Below are 19,005 nucleotides of genomic sequence, written 5' to 3' on the forward strand. Positions count from 1 at the left end.
CCTCTAAAAAATTAAAATTAAACATATATTTTATTTTATTTTTGGCGCCTCTTGAAAAAGTGCTCCACTTTAAAGAAATGGTATTTAAATCAGGCTACGACCCTAATTTAAATACCATTTGTATTTATACTTACCAAATTTATTCCTAGTAGGGGAGATGGGGGCGCATTGATCGCCGTAGCAGTGTTTTGAAAATTGCGCAGAACCTGAAAGAGATGTAAAAACTTATTAACTACGAAACACATGTAGAACTATCTGGCTTTTGGAATATATAAATATTTTGATTTAAAAAAATGATAAACATGAATAATTTTAACTTTTAAACAACCCTCTCAAAAGATCAATGTACCCCAAACTATGGGGTACTATGATCTCCGACTTGGGGCACATTGATCTTATATGCGTAATATTATCTAAACGTTTAACACTTCTATAACTAAATCTTGTAAATAATTTAGTCAAAGGGTAATATTGCATAACATATAATACATCTAAATTTTTTAATTATTTTTTAAATATAGCAGTTAAACCCACTAGTCTAATTTTTAATTAAAAAATGTTTAAATCACAGGAGCTATAAGCTACCCGCTTTATATACGTTTAAAACTTTACAACAACTTGAAATTTATAAGAACTGAAATATAAAGACTGAAATAAGAATACAACTTTTAAGTTTACAAAACTTGTTAAAAGTACAATATTTTGATTAAGAATATTTCATCATTTGTGAAAGTCAAGTTGTGAAGCAGCTTTTGGTTTACATTGTTTTTTATTCCTAAGCAAGTAATTCTTAGTTTCTTTCTTATCTTTTGTGGAGACTTTTTGTTGATTTTTGGTTTGCTTCAAAATTTTCTTTTCTTTTGACAAACGAATTTCATTTCTGACAGGAGTATCAGTCAAGATCCTTGTTTTTAACTGCCTACTTTTAACATTTTTTTTTCTGGCAGATGCTTTTGAGTAAGGTTTTAAAACCTCAGGTGAGATTATAGAAGCAACACTTGTTGACACTTTGTTTAAAATACTTGTTTCAATATTTACTATAGTTATTTCAGACTCTATGTGATTAACATGTGCTGGCATCATTTCAGATTCCATGTTGTTGACAGGAGTGATAGTAACTGTATCTGGAGCAGCTCTATCTGTAACTGATGATGGTAAATATTCGTCATCTTTGAAAATTTCAGAATTGAATGGCTCAATGCCAGCTACTCTAAATCCTGTCTGTATATTAGATGGTGAGAAAGCTTTTGTATACGGTTCTCGAACTATTGAAACAATATCATAAATGGTCATTGGTCTTGGGTTTGAAACCATCCAATTATCACATGCAGAATTGTAAAACCTTTTCAATGGTCCAAAAACAGTTCTATCTAATGGCTGCAATTTATGGCTGCAATGGGGAGGAAAACTTATCATTGTAATTCCGTGTTGAATTGCAAGCTCTAAGCCTTTAACAGAAATATGACTTTCATGACTGTCGAGAAGTAACAAAACTGGAGATTCCTGAGAACAGTTTGAATATTTAACAAAATGTTTATCCATTCTATAAAAATTTCTGAGTTCATTCAACCAGAAGGATTTGCAAATCCCACACATCCAGGAGGTCCTTCCTTAATCATGTAATCATGAAACTTTACCCTAGGAAAAATAAATAATGGAGGAATGGAATTTCCAATAGCATTAGAGGCACAACATGCAGTTACCAATGTTCCTCGTTCTGCAGATGTGATTCTTCCGACTTGTTTGCTTCCTCTACCAGCTAAAACCTTTACCGGCTTTTAAACGGTTGTTAAACCAGTTTCATCAACATTATATATACAGTTAGGATTATATTTATATCGATTTCTTACCGTTTTAAGATTTTGAAAAAACTCTCTTACAGTGTGTTTGTTAAAAGCTGTTGATCGAGCGAAGCTCGTTGCTTCAGGTGTTCGTAGAGACAACTCTGGTTGTCTTTTCATAAAACCTTGCAACCAATCAATGCCTGCAATTTTATTTTTGATTCATGATGATGGGCATATCTTATTGTTTTTTAAAGCAAATTCATATGCCAATAATCGCGTTGACCTAGTTGATAGGCCATAGTTCATTTTTGATGCAATTAGTAAATAACTTGATAAACTTTTTTCATCTTCTGCTGTAAAAACTTGTCTATTGTTGTAGTTAGGCTTGAAAGCTTCATTTGGATTAAGCCTCTTTTTACGACAATATCTTTTTAAAGTCATTCTATCTATGTTAAACTGACGTGCTACAACATTCAGTTGTGTTCCTTCTAAAACTTTATTAACAGCTACTTTCATTGTTTCACTTGGTATAGCAACTTTATTTGTTTTTTTAATTCTATTTCTAACCATTTTAAGATCTGTAAAAAAATATATCACTAAAAACGTGTTTTTAATAAATGCTAATATTTAACATAATAATATTATGTTAAATATTTTTTAATTATTATGTTAAATATTATTCTTTTGATATTATAAAATAATAGTATTATTATTACTAGCTTATAACATAAGTAGATTTAAAAAATGAAATGCTAAAAGCTATTGTTTGTTTATATATAGTTTTTTTTTAAATTATAAATACAATTCCATTCGTTTAACTGTATTGCTTATAAACAAAAACATGGGGCACTTCGTCTTCTATGGGGCACTTTGATCCTCCGATCAATGGGCCCCGCATAGTCAAAGATCAATGTACCCCAATAGGTATAGGTAACATATTGATAGCAATATCTACTGTATAAATTGCAGCCAAATAAAAATTATATATTATATTATACACCTAACACTTACAAATTTAAAATAAAATTGTTGTTAACCCATACAGACATCTAAATAAAAATATATTTGAATTATAGTACGATTTAAAAAAATCACTTTTTATGACGAAAAACAATATTTTCTTTATTTTTTTTGACGCTGATAACCTTATGAAAAAATATTACGAATAATCAATTAGGAAAGCATAATGGTTAATTAAATTGCAACCTCACTTCTAGTAAGGCAAAAATGAACGAGTAAAAGCCAAAAGATCATACTGCCCCGGCGATCAATGCGCCCCCATCTCCCCTACGCGTCTGGTATTTTTCAAATATTACCCTTAGTTAAATATCAGTACCATAGTCTTTAACGTCTATCAACTGAGTTTCGTTTTGGATTTTATATCCGGTTATTAATTTGTTCAAATTCTTAGTTATTTTCAGCTGTTAAACATACAAATCTTTAGTTTTAAAAAATTAATATTTTTTTCCTTCTTTTAAATCATTTCAAAGTTCGTTCTTCAGTTTTAAATAAATTAACACTTTTTTCTTCTTTTAAATAGTCTCAATTTTTTGGCAGGCAATAAAGGCGTAGATGCTAAAAAATAGTTGTTTTGACCAATGTGTTTCAGTCTAATAACTTTTTTTTATTTATTCTTATTTATATGTATACACATACATGTATAAAAACACACAGTTACACACATACATACATACATACATACATACATACTTACATACATACATACATACATACATACATACATACATACATACATACATACATACATACATACATAAATACATACATACATACATACATACATACATACATACATACATACATACATACATACATACATACATACATACATACATACATACATACATACATACATACATACATACATACATACATACATACATACATACATACATACATACATACATACATACATACATACATACATACATACATACATACATACATACATACATACATACATACATACATACATACATACATACATACATACATACTTACATACATACATACAGAAAAAAGTAGACTGGTTTGAATAAAAACTTGGTATCGATCTGGTATACTAGTTTAAACAAAAACTTGATAGAAGATTAGGTAAAACGAATTTGTTCCAAAGATTAGGTGCACGATAAGCTATACAGATCTGATTGAATTTTGTTCGACAAAAGGGTTCATAGAGTAAGTTATCATTTCGTACTCTATACTTATTTTTTGTTTCTAAGGTAATAAAATCGTTAAAAATCTGTTATGACGGATTTATTTTACATTAAAACATAAAACATAATGTTTTATATACATTCACTTCATGAATATCAAGTACTTTAATGTTTTTAAATAAAAACTTTGAATGCGTAAGTCGATCTTCAAGACAAACTATGCGTATTGCACGTCTCTGATGATGATAAAGAGTGCGCAACTTACTTTTGCTTGTACTTTCCCATGCAAAATTTGCATAGTTAATATGATTATGTATAAATGAGTAATAGAGTTGGATTAAAATAATTTTGTTTAAATAATTTCTTGACCTATATAGGACTCATTTATTTTTAGAGACTTAAGTGTAAATGTAATCAATATGCGGTTATAGAGGGTTTAATATATTTACTCTTATGTTTATCAGTAAATATTATACAAAGGTGTTAAATAACATAATACCGGTTGAAAGGTTCGCTTTCATATAGCTTTTCTAAAACAAGTCGAGCGACCTTGTATAGAATACAAATTTATAAAGGATAAAAATAAGTAAATAAGCAAATGCAAAAAATAAATACGAATAAAATAAAGAAGAATACACAAAAACAAACCCAAAAAAAAAAAAAATAGAATATACTATACATAAATGTATATATATATATATATATATATATATATATATATATATATATATATATATATATATATATATATATATATATATATATATATATATATATATATATATATATATATATATATATATATATATATATATATATATATATATATATATATACAGGGTGACCACAAAGTATCCGCACACGAGACGGTTTCATCTTGTGAAAATATAAGCATAAAAGCACTTATGTATTTTCTTATTTATTTGTTGTTTTTGGTTAATATTATGTCATAAACTTTATATACTTTACTTTATATACTTGTAAACTATGTTCAATTGGTTTTTTTAGAATGGTGCGCGTTTCTCCTTATCGTCAATCTATCATCGAGTTTCACAAAAAAGGCTACTCAGCGAGCTACATTCAGAACCGTTTACATGCGCCAAGACGGACAATTTACGACACAATTAAACGCTTTGACGAGTTGGGAACAAGTTCTAATCATCCAAAATCCGGAAGACCTCGAACAGTGATCACTGCGAGCAATGTGAAAAAGGTACGCGATCGCCTGCGTTTGAACCCCAATCAATCTGCTCGAGGTCTCGCAAAGAAAATGGGGATAAAACGAACTTCAATGGCAAAGATAATCAAAAAGAAGCTTAAGCTCAAACCATACAAGAAGAACAAGTCGCAACTTCTTTCTCAAGCAGCTAAAGTCAAACGTAAAGACCGTTCTCTTGGACTTCTGCACCGTTTCAACGGAATTGATTATCGCAACATCTTGTTCACTGACGAAAAGATTTTTACAGTGGAAAGCATTCTTAATAAGCAGAACGATCGAGTTTGGGCAAAATCTCAACCAAATGTCTCGGTTTCACGCAGTTCTCATCCTGCTTCAGTTATGGTATTCGCCGGGATAACGGCTCATGTTAAGACACCGCTCATATTTGTTCCACAAGGTATAAAGGTCAACGGTGACAATTATTTGGATATGCTCAAGAAAGAAATTGTTCCTTGGGCTCAAAAAGAACTTGGAAATCGTATTTGGACGTTCATGCAAGACGGAGCTCCAGCCCATAAAAAGAAGACAGTTCAGGATTTTTGTGCGGCAACTTTTCCTGATTTTATCAACTTTTCTCAATGGCCGCCATCGAGCCCCGATCTTAACCCGATGGATTTCTCAGTCTGGAGCGTCCTAGAAGGAAAGACATGCCAAAAGCCGCATAAAAATATTGAAAGTTTAAAAAAATCACTACTGAAAGCTTGGGATTCTCTGGACCCTGCCTACTTGCTCGCCACCGTCGAAGCATTCCCGAGACGCTTACAGGCCTGTTATTTTGCTGATGGTGGAAAATTCGAATTCAATCTTTGAATCATAATTGTTATAGTTCAATAAATGTTTTAAAATAAAATTTGTGTTCCAAATACTTTCTACATGCTTTTTATTAAGCTCTTTATCTGTGCGGATACTTTGTGGTCACCCTGTATATATATATATATATATATATATATATATATATATATATATATATATATATATATATATATATATATATATATATATATATATATATATATATATATATATATATATATAACATCTGTTCACAAAATATATATATATATATAACATCTGTTCACATATATATATAACATCTGTTCACAAAAAATCCGGAATGAAAAATTGTTCTTAATTGAATACAAAATAAATCGATTTTTGACAAAAATTTTAACTAAAATGAGTGACTGGACATTGTTAACTATTTTATAACCGAAAGTGGTCCTAAATCAGCGGCTTTTCGAACTTTAGTTTTGACTGAATCCATTAGGTTGAAAAAGTAGTCTGGATCAAACTCTTTCAACTTTAATCGAATTCTATTCTTAAGGTGGTCAAGATTTTTCGCTGTAAATCCATTTCCATAAACTTTTGCTTTTTAATGTGCCCAAAAATTTTCAATTGGCCTTAACTGCGGTACATTTGGGGGGTTATCTTTAGCGTCGACAAAGTTAATACCTAAAGTGTTGTAAGTTTCTAATGTGTGTTTTGCATAATGACATCTCGCTCCGTCAGGCCAAAATAAAATTTTCATGTTTTGATGCTTGGAATTTATAAATGGAAGAAGTCTTTTTGTAATACATTCTTTAGAATAAGTTTTTGCATCCAGTTTTGCATCGCCTTATTTTGCATACAGCAAAATAAGACGATGAATGACCAAAACGACTGATTGCAATCCAAACAAGAACTTTCTCGTCAAACTTTTTTTTGAAGTTGAATTTAATGTTAGGATCAGTTTGAGAACTATCCTTTGTATAGTAGCCAGAGTTTTGTGAACAATTTGCACCATTTACACAGAAATAAGATTCATCGTCCATGATGATTTCAAACTCATTTGATGGCTTGAAAAAAGTTTTTGAAAGTTTTAATAAGTTTTTCTTTTGTTTAATTTCTTGCTTTTCTGTTGTTTTTGGTGCATTTTTTCTTTTGGTATACTTTAGTCCATGCATACTTAATAATCTATTTACGTATGAAACGCTTATCTTATATTTTAGTGCCAATTTTCTTTGCGAAATCCCGATTCTCTCTTCTGCTCTTGCAATCATGGACTCTCTCTTTTCTGGTGTAATTTTAAAAGATTTTCTGCCGCAACCGATTTTTCTATTCATTGGCAAATTATTTTCAGACCTTTTAATGGTCATAATTAATGTCATAAATTGTAGATTTAGCGATTCCCATTTTCTTAAAATGATCCACTGTAAATTTCTTTCCACTGTTTATGTTTTGTTTATAAAAATTTCCAATCCCATTTCTAACATCGTTCTCTTTTAGATGCTCCATGTTTATTTGAATTAATTATTTAAACTCAATTTTGCCACAAAATGAAACTGTTGTTGTTGACCGATTAAATTTAAAAATTTCGAATCGAAAATTCGAAATTTAGAACAATTTGTGTACATTTGAAATCAGTCCGGATTTTTTGTGAACAGACGTTATATATAACATTATATACGTTATATACATTTATGTACTACGCGTTAATTAATAAAAATGAACATATAAAAAAAAAAACACTAATTATTGTAATTGTAAACAAAAAATAGATTGCCCTTTAAATGGAAAATGCCTTTCGAAAAATATAATTTACAAGTGCATTGTTTCCTCACAAAATAACCCTGATAAACAATATATTGGCTTTACCGAGGGGAATCGAAAAAACGTTATGCCAACCACAAACAATCGTTTAAACACAAAAAATATTCAAAAAAAAACTATGCTGTCAAAATATATTTGGGATTTAAAAGAAAAAAATTTTAATTTACAATGGTCTATTCTAAAATCTGCCCCTGCCTATAATAACATTTCCAAAAAATGTATGCTATGTTTGCAAGAAAAATTTGAAATAATTACTCATTTAAATCAAGAAATATTATTAAATAAAAAATCTGAATTAATTTCTAAATGTAGGCACGAAAATAACTACCTCTTAAAAAATTATAAAAACAAATTACCAAATTAAACTATCCCCATTCCAAAGAAAATTATTTAATAATTACTTTCTGTAACTTCCCGTTAACAAAAAAAAATATAGTAACTAAAAATTTTTTTATAATAATTTATAACTTCCTGTAAAATATTTTTTTCTAAAAATTTAATTTTTTTTCAGATTTAGTAACTCTTCCTGGTGATACAGCAATGGTGAAACTTAAAGTAGAAGATAAAAGATATATATATATATATACCCTAGATATATATATATATATATATATATAGCGATATATATATATATATATATATATATATATATATATATATATATATATATATATATATATATATATATATATATATATATATATATATATATATATATATATATATATATATATATATATATATATATATATATATATATATATATATATATATATATATATAGCAATGGTGAAACTTAAAGTAGAAGATATATATATACATATATATATATATATATATCGCTATATATATGGAACTAATGGAAAACTATAGTCTCTAAGACTAAGACTAAGAAAGTTTAAGAACGCGTAAGTTTGAGGTACGCGTAAATCCGGATTTTACGGAGCAGTTTTTTCGGCCAAATTTTTGTGACACGCTTTTCAAGTTTGTTGAAAAGTTGCTTGGTATGAACTTGTTTTGCTCTGTTGTTTTTTAGAAATATGTGTCAACATAGATATTTTTTGAATACTAGAATTATGGGACTTTAATTTTGCATGGATTACTTTGATTTAAAATTTTATTTATTATGAATTTATTGTTGTTAAAAATTTGCTTGTTTTTTGGACATCAAGTATATATCAAAGGAATACTGGTTTTTCTAATATATTCTCTCACCCTTAATAACCTTTTTTCTTACTACCTGTCTAATTTTATTAAAAAAAAAAGCATACTCAGACACCTTAATACTATACTCCGATTAGGTAAAGATTTGTTGTTGTTTTAACATCAAGTATATAACAAAGGATTGCTGGTTCATTTTTATAATATATTCTCTCACCCTTAATAACCTTTTTTCTTACTACCTGTCTAATTTCATTTGAAAAAAAAGCATACTCAGACACGTTAACATTATACTCCAATTAGATAACTGTTTTAAGCTTCAATACACTCGCATATAGATTATTTAATTGCACTAAATAGTTGTAATGTAGTTAGCAATTGTAATATCATTATATTTACCATTATTTAAATATATTTTTTTTTATTTATAAAAGTTAAACTTTTTTTTTCTGCTATCATGGGGCAAAAAATGAAGTTTGTTTTATGGAGAATGCATAAAGTATTTAACTGCTAATTTTGTACTGTTGGAAATAGGCATTGACTCTAATACAGTTTGTAAAAATGGACATATTTTTTTATTATTTACAAAAAATAGTGATTCGATTTTCAAAACCTCTCAACAAGTCACTAAACATTTTAGGATAGAAACATGTAAAAATCAGGTTAGGAGTCTCAAATAAATCATTGTATTGGGCTAGAAATTTTAACAGGGCTGAGGACAGTAAGCATTTTTTTGAATTTTGCAATAAACCTTTTTTAAGCCATATATCAAGTTTGCCTAATATTGTATTATCATCAGGCTCCTCAGATGTTTTATATACCACTACAAACATTTGTGATATTTTTGTAGATGTTAAAACTAAAACTTGCAGGTTATAACAAATGAGCTATAACTCAAAATATATTTAGAGAGAAATTAGGCCCTATAAAACAAAAACTAAAAGGTAGGTCATCTTGTCCTCATGGTTTGCTAACTCTTACAAAAAACGTCGGAACAAGATAGCACTATTAAAAGTTGAATTAAACAACATGCCAAATAATTTTGTGTTCTTTGACAATGTGTTAAACAAAAAGAAAAAATAATTAAAGCTTTAAGGGCAGAAATACCAGATCTGAAAAAACACACACACAAAAATAAAAATTACGGTGAGCAGTTTCATCACTTTATAGTTAAAAAAAAGCTTTGAAATTGAATGAAAAGCATAAGCTAAGGCAACTCAAAACTAAGCATAATGCTGCTGTTTTGACAAGTAGCAGGGTAATTGCTAGTTTGAAGAATGATTTGCTCAAGATTTAGGAGGAAAGAAATGTAATTATGCCAGAAGATGAAAAAATATTTATTACAAATAAGAATAATGATTTATAATATGCTAAATTTATAATATTTCAAATTTGCAAGCAGCAGAGTGGGCTATGCATAATAATCTTACTTTTGGGTTTGATGCTACCACAAAAGAAAGTGTCCACATTAATAGCATTAACTTAACATCTAAAGATAAATGTCTTATTATTGCTCTAGATTAGTTACCAAGAGAAACAGCATTTGATTATGAAATTCATATATCCACTTCAATTGATTATATGGTATTTGTTTATTCAGATTTTTACCAAAGTAGCTTTGATGAATGTCGTAACTTGATTATTTAAAATATATCTAACACAATGTCAGACAGAGTTGCATTCAACCATTTTACTATAAGCAAAGTTTGTGCAACCTGGGGCAAGAATTTGAATGAGCTGAACTGCCATTTGTACCCTTTTGACACAATTGACGTTTCATGTTGCTCAGCGTTACAGTCTCTTGAGAGTGAGAGTTGTTAATTATTTGGAAATGATTGTATGGCAGTTAAAATTGTTTTAGCAATAAATAAAATGAGGTTTATAGACAAAAGGTGATCCTAAAGGATTTGTAAATTTTTTAGATAAAAAAAGATCTACTACGAAGTATTATTCCTAGGTATCGTGGAAATTGACTTCATATTCTTTTTCATATTTGTTTCATTTTTATGAAGCATTACAGTGAGTTTAAACATTTCCTCACTGTTGGAACAGTAAAATGTAAAAGTTTGCAAGCAATTTTAAGATAAGCATTTTGCAATAAAACTGCCATAAAGGAAATGTGCGTGATTGCATTGTTTGGAAAACTCCTTACTGAGCCTTGGATGAAAAAGTTTTAGCTTGGATGAAAAAGTTTTATGTTTTAGCTGAGGATACAAATTTTGATCATGTTTCTGGTATTCAGTTAGTGAAAAAAGTTTTGCTAATAATTACAAATTGTAAATCAAATCCAGCTGTTCAGTTTGATAACCAGCTTAAAAAAATGACTTCTGCTTGTCTTGATGTTGTGCAAGTTGTCTTGAAGCGACAATATAAAAGGTATTTCTCACTTTCTATTACAGAGACACTAAAGGAGGTAAGAGACGCAAAAGGGAGAAACTTGGTAGATATATCTTAATGATGTTGTAAATTTGTTTTTTTAAATGATTTTTTACTAAATGAACACTATTTTTTATAATTTTTATTGAACTTATTTCATATTAAAAATTTTAAAAATTAAATTTACCAGCTTCATCCATGACATCACTGCTATCTGGCACCCAGAGTGAAAACCAAGACCTCCTTGGAAAGTTTTTTATTGTGTTTTAATTTTTGTTTTTCATTTTAATTTTTCGAACACTCGTTTAATTTTTTTTTTTTTTCAATATAGGCTTATCTAGGAGTGATCTCTTGGTTTGGTTCCGAAGCTACCCTGGGCCTAAATCAAAAAGGGCCTTCTGCATATGGGCCCAGAATGGAGGTAAAGACCTGCCTTATTTTAAATACAGACCTCCTGGTGGCAGAAGAGATGGCAGAGGATTCAGGATAAATATACTTATTAATAAGTTTATATAGATTCACTTAGCTGAATCTATATACACTTATTGATAGGTGGATGTATACATTTATTAAATTGATACTTGAATATAATCCTTTTGTATGTTAATTTTTGTATATAGTTGAGTTTGATTTTTTGAGAAAAAATTGTGTTATATATAAATAATATTTATTATTACAAAAAAATAATATTTAAGTTTAAACCCACCCTACCCAAGGTGTGAGAGGTGTAGAGCTTCCGAATAATACCTTCTGCACCCTTTTCACACGTTTATCCCTAAAACCTTTCTTTCTTTTGATACTAAATTGCATGGATTTAAATATGAAGATACTAAGTAATAATCTTGATATTGGGTCAGAGGGTGCGCCCGAAGCCAAAAGGACTTCTAGCCTATCAACCTAAAGTATCCAAATCATATTTGATGATGCCCAGTTTGAATATATTAAAAATAAAAATAAAAATTATCAATTTCAATAAATAAAAATATTTTCTTTTTAAAAAATCTACATTTTTCAATATAATAAAGAGTTTTGTAGACGCCTCCCTTGCGCCCTTCGTACATCCTTTGTATATACAAATTGCCCCTTGCTAGACCTATCTTTTGATACCAAGTTGTATGTATTTCGATAAGAATTGACCAAGTTATGACGTTTTAAGTTGAAAAAACCTCAAATTTGATCACAGTTTCTTCAAGAAATCTATATATCAAAAATTCGGTACTTAAAATGCCATAACTTTTATGTAGAATTGTTTAATTTTGATAATTTTTTCACCTTCAACATACTGAATTAAAAACTTTTCCAATGATATATAACAATCTAGTGTTTGATTAATTTAAAAATTTCATGTCACGTACCTATTAAGAAGAATGATTTAAGCTTTTCTTTTCTTTAAAACTTTTTTTATTTAGTTCACAAAAATGAAGAACTATTAACACTCTTTGTAAGAAATTTCAGTCACTAATTTCTGAGTTTAAAGGAATGTTTTAAAGGAATATTGGACATAACATTTTCTATCTAAAGTTTGAACACACCATTGGCCTCTTTTAGACATCCTATTAGATTGGTTAAGAGCATGTATTAATGGAGTAAACCATTCTGTAAAGATAGAGGGTATCTTATCATTAATGCAACTGTGAAAAAAGAAGCAGTTTTCAATTTTTATTTAATTGAAAAAATTGATTAATTGGAGATCTTCCGATTAATTTTTAGTGTGGGAGTTATCTGGTAAATAATTTATTGTTTGTATAGCTTTTTCCTAAAACAGAAAGACGTTTAAGTGTAAGTGACAACAACAAAGTGAGGTAAGAACTAAATAAGGAAAAATATATAGATTTTAATGGATTTTTGTCAACAAGATGTTATATTAAGTATGTCAGCTAACTACGGCTTATTCACATTTTCCCCCAAGAAATGGCATAATTGGTTCGCAACCCTGAACATGCAACATTGGTTAGAAATCATGGCAAGAAACTATTTCAGCAATATGCTGCTGATGCATATGTTAAAATTAAATTATCAGATTTGTTGCATATATTTTAATTCCAATATTATTCACCGCATTTTTTTACGAATCAAATTTTATTAAACTTTCATATAACTGATTATAATTATCCTAAAATTAGATGATTTTTTTTTTTTTTTTTTTTAAAGTTCAAACATAATTGTATTCTGTTTTTTTTAGTTGCCTTGGCTCTATTAGTTTGCTTACTGTTGAAACATGGTTTTAATTTAGTAAATTTATATGATATGAAATTTACTGTGTTAATCATTATTCGCAGTTATGAAAAAATCAGGATTCTAAACTATTGAGGTAACATTAAAAAGTCTTTTTTTAATGGTTAATTGTGCTATAGCTATTTTGTGCTAATATATTTTTTTGCCATTTTCGCTAAAAACAACTTAAGTTATAAATATAATAATTTATTGTAACTTTTTTTTAACACAGTGCCTTTGAAACACAGTCTGTCTCCTCTCTGTTTAACGAAAGTTTATTAATAAAGGAGAGTGTTATTGGAAAATTCTGTTATTACTAAGTTCTTATGCATTTTTTGGTACCATAATTGATTATGACCATGTTTAAGAAATATTTTACGAGTCACTAATTTGTGAACACAATAATATGTAAAATAATGCTCCCCTTTATTAATAAGCTTACTTATTCTAAAATACAATAATAAATATGTAAAATAATGCTTTTGTAGTTCAAGATGATCTTTTTTTTTATTTATTTAGGTATTGGTAAGTTGTACTTGGCTTTCCTTCCTTGGTGCTTGCTGTTATTAAAAAGAACATAATATCTTAGGTTACGTGGTCTTTACTAAATGCCAAGACTAATAAAAGCGAGCAAAACCAAAAGGGTTATATTAAATAGATAAGGCTGCCATTGTCCCGATTTTTACGGAGGAGAGCACAATGTTAAACTAATTAAAACTTTCATTGCGTTCTTCAGCAGAAAAACCGGGACATTGGCAGCCCTATATATAGATAAATTTGTATTTTATATTTTTCATATAATATATCAAGTTAAATTGTTATTTAATTATTACAAACTCGTATTACAGGTTGCTTACTGCTAGTATAGCATAAATAATTTTAAAATAAAAAAAGCGATTAGATGTAAAAATATAAAATATTAAGTACCTAGGCACAGTTAGCCTTAACTAAGTTTAGGTTTTCTGAGCTGTGTTCAAATTAATTTCAACGTTTTCTGAAAGAGTATTGTTTACTGATCAATATAGTCCACCAAATCAGAAAACTTCTAAAACGTTTTTTTTTGCAAGTGTTTTGCGCCATTTTTTGGTCCGCCATGTTTTCATTCAAAATTTTATTGTAAAAGTTACAGACAATTTATTGGAAATAAATAATACAGATGGTACTGTGTTATATTACATAATTTAAGAGTGGATAATCACATAATCGGAATGTTTTAAATCATCAAAATATTTACAAATATAAAACTAAAAACTATTTCTTCTTGAACTGAATCACTAAAAAATATCAATATTTAGATCAACATGTCTAAGAGAAACAAGATGTTTTCCATTATAAGAACTTAATTTTCTTACTAAATTATGTCCATAATCAGAATTATTTTCGGACACCTTGTACCGGTTCCACGAGGCAGTTTTGAAGAGGTAGTGAACATTTTCCTGATTGCCTGATTGCTCCGAATAAACTCCAAAGCCCATTTGTTTTACAGAATTCAGATACATGATTGAAAAGGATATGAAATTTTGGTGTTAAAGTAATACCATGTTCCAACATCAAATTTTTATAGCAGGCTTATAAATTTTCGATATTAGTTTGAAAGTTTTCATCAAGTCCGGATCCAAAGCAAGACTCAACAACTAAATTTAACAACCTTAAGCATTCTCAAAAAGACTTTAGTTTAATTGATAGCTTATCATTAAAGACTTCCCACTTTTCAAGAATTTTTCGAGAAGAATTTCCTTTAAATTTTCCACTATGCTGACCAGTCTTAATAATTTGCAACTGTTCGTAAATTTTCTTCATATTCATTTCCGACCAAATCCGCTCCATGTTATCCATTACATGGTTGACAGTTCTCTCCATTATATGAAGCTCCGGTAAAACAAGTCTATCTGCAAGAAATTCAGAGGGGCTTCCATGTACTAATACAGGGTTTATACAATTCCTAAAATGTTGTGCACACTTAGGTTTTGAACCAGATTTTTTGAATTTTATATAGTTGTTTTGACAGCTCTCGAAAGTTCTGTATAGAGCATTTGTTCAAGATTATTTTCTATCCCACTCACATACATAACAGGGATGAATTGAACTGCTACTTGGAGATATAGTTGCCAGAATTTGACTAAGTTTTTATGTCGCATACCCCAATGTGCTAAACTTTTTCGAGATTTAATTTTTCAAATAATATTTTAACGTTTAAATATCTTTCTGGGATTTCTGAAGCTACCAGAAGAAGAAATGAAGCATTTACTGACGAATCTTTAAATATTTTTTTAGACCATCTTTATATAAAGACCTAACCGGTTTTGTTTAAAGGTAATCTATTTCAACTTTGCCGTAATTTTCATTGAGATTAACTATATTTAAACAAAATTTAATAAAACCTCATTGCAGTACGCTACTGTAATATTTTTATATTCCAAAGTTTTATCTTTGTTTTTAAATTATGTTTTTAAATAAAATATGTTCTTCGGTAAATAATGGGAGAAGATAACTGTCCAAATCAGAGACACAGTCTTTCAGTCCAGGTTTTACAGCATTTCTTCTTTTCTCAACAACTCTGTAATTAATAACTTTTTTATATAATAAGTTTTACTCCAAATATTGCATCATTTTATTGTGCAGAATTAAATTTATATTAGTATTGTGATTTTACCTTGTCATATTAGCAAGTTTTATCATTTGATGGTTACTTAAGGAAAGAGAATTCTGAATATAAAGAGAATTTTTGTGATTAAAATTGGTTGTTTTTGGAGTATTCTCAGATCCAATAGATTTCAGTTTACTACCTCCTGCCTTCAATGAAATTGCGTTTCACTACATGGCTTTTCTTTAATAACGTGAGAAGCCATTTGTTCCTTGACATCAAATAAGTTACAAAACTATGGTGACTGAATGTAAAAGGTTTCGACAACTTTACATTGTTATAGGTTATAGGTTCAAAAGCTTACAAAGGTTTTTTTAAATTAAAATTATCATTTTTGATTTATTATTCTTAACATTTCTTTCACTTATCTCTCTACTAGTAACGCAAATTATTACGGTTTTTCTAATACCTTCATATCCGGATGCAGCTGATATGTTATTTCTGAAAGAAAAAAAAATTACATTTACGAACTTGTTTTCTATAGAACATGGTATACAACTTTTCACAGTCAAATAATCAAAGTTATAAAAACGTTTTCTACCTGAGCGTTGTTGCATTGCATTTATGATGCCAAAATCTTTTAATTTTAGTCAGACAAGAACTACAACGCGGACTTATAGCTGCCGTTTTAAAGCTCTTTATACCAGATTTTTTCTTGGGTATCCTTTCCTGAGTGCTTTCAATTTTGCATACTTCACAGCTGCAAGTTTTTAGTTTCCTGAAATTTTATAAAAAATTATAATTTTATATTTCGTTACAACAGGTATAGAAAATTAATTTTCTGCCTTAGATCAACAATATTTGTTCTTTCAACTTTCCTTAAAAAGATAAAGATATGCTAGTACCAAGCAAAATGAGATTTGATTCAATTATCAAGTCTTATTTCTTTGAGTTCAACAAGGTATCCAATTTTTCAGTTATGTGAATGGTGTTACGTTTATGATATATATATACTTTTTATATATATATATTTAGTTAAATATCATTAAGTTTACCAACCTTGGACACAATCCAGTAGGGTATTGATCATCAGCAATGCTAAAATCCGAAAAACAGCTCTGAAATTTAGAAATTAAATGGCCTTGGCTGTTTATTTTTATATAACATTTGCGACCACAAAAAAGACATTCTTTTGATGATCTAAAATAGTCTTAGGCAGGGGCGGATTAGGCCACCGGGACACCGGGACATTTCCTGGTGGGCCGTCAGCAATACAACATTTTAAAATTTTATAATATTTTAAAACGTATTTTCTTTAATTTTTTTAATAAATTTCTAGAATAGTAATAAAAAATTGTGAGTTGAAATTTATTTTGCTTTATTCAACTTTGTTTTCACTATAGATTATTGTTTAAATAAAACGAGTTAAATAAAAACGCGTTAAATAATTTATTATACATATCTTATATAGAATTTTTAATTTAATGTAACGCTTCTTTTATAATTTATTATTTCAATAAACATTTTCTAAATCAAAACAATATTATAAATATAATATAAAATATCTAACAAAAAAAGTAATTAGGTATTTATATAAATATTGGTTTTTTATTAATATGGTATTTTACTATTTAAAAATTAAAAGTAATCTATTTATATTTTATATAGTATGTATAATATTAACAAGAAATCCCTACACAGTTTATAAAAATAAATATGAATGATTTATTATTAATGAAGATGTAGGTTTATTTTAATAAATATGTAGGTTTAATAATAATGTAGGTAATAATAATGTAGGTTTAATAAAATGTATGTTTATTTTAAAAAATATTAAAATTAGCATATTTTAAAATTTTAAGTTATATTCTTTAAAAATAATCAGATTAACAAACTTCACACAAATAACAATACAGTCGCAGGTCTTCCATTTATAACACTTATTTAAAAATAATCAATAAAAACTATCATAGTAGTTAAAAGGCTAATACAAATGTTTATTTTTTTATTTTTTTACAGGTGTGATGTCTAAGCGAAAAAGTGGACATGAAAAGTTACGTGAGAAAAACATAAAGCTTCTGCGAGAAGATGCTAAAACAACTAAAAATCTACTATCCATGTTTTCTAAACTGAATTCAAATACCCTGCAACACCATGCTGATGCTGAGCCTGTTGATGAGGTTCAATCTCACGTTGCTAAAGAGACCCAAACAAACCTTGATGATGAAGATGGCGTTCATACTGACACTAATGAAATGACCCAACCAATCCTCATTCTAAACATCACAGCTTCTTCAAGCATGGTTGAACCTACTGGTGATAACGAAAAAACTACTACCCGAGTGAATGATTGGTTAAATAAGCCTCACCTGAATGAACTGACAACTTTCTATAAATATCACCCACATCAGCCTGAAACACGTCACTTTAATTCAAAAATAATATATTATCGTCCTGAAGATGGTATGCAGCGTATGTTTCTTTCATTTTCAGAAGAAGAAGAGTGCCTGTTTTGCAGTGTTTGTTTGGCACATGGAAATGAGAAGCAGAAACCAAGTTCGTTTGTAACAGGTTTTAACAGTTGGACTCATATTCATCAACGTATTGTGAAACACGAATCGTCAAAGAGACACCAAGAATGTGTCGAGGCTTATCTACATTTCTCTGCTAATCGAACCATTCTAGATATGGTACAAGGTCAGCAATATAGTCTACGAAAACAGCAAGTTTTACATCGTAGATTGATCGTGGACAGAGTAGTGTCAATTGTCAAAGTGATTGGTAAACGTGGTATGCCATATCGAGGTAAGGCTGGTTGCGAAGCCGTCAATGTTTTGGCTAACGACAGAGTGGATCATGGAACATTTCTTGAAATCGTGATTCCTGTTGCGAAGTACGATG

Source organism: Hydra vulgaris, chromosome 10 (genome assembly GCF_038396675.1).
Source record: "Hydra vulgaris chromosome 10, alternate assembly HydraT2T_AEP".
Taxonomy (NCBI): Eukaryota; Metazoa; Cnidaria; class Hydrozoa; order Anthoathecata; family Hydridae; genus Hydra; species Hydra vulgaris.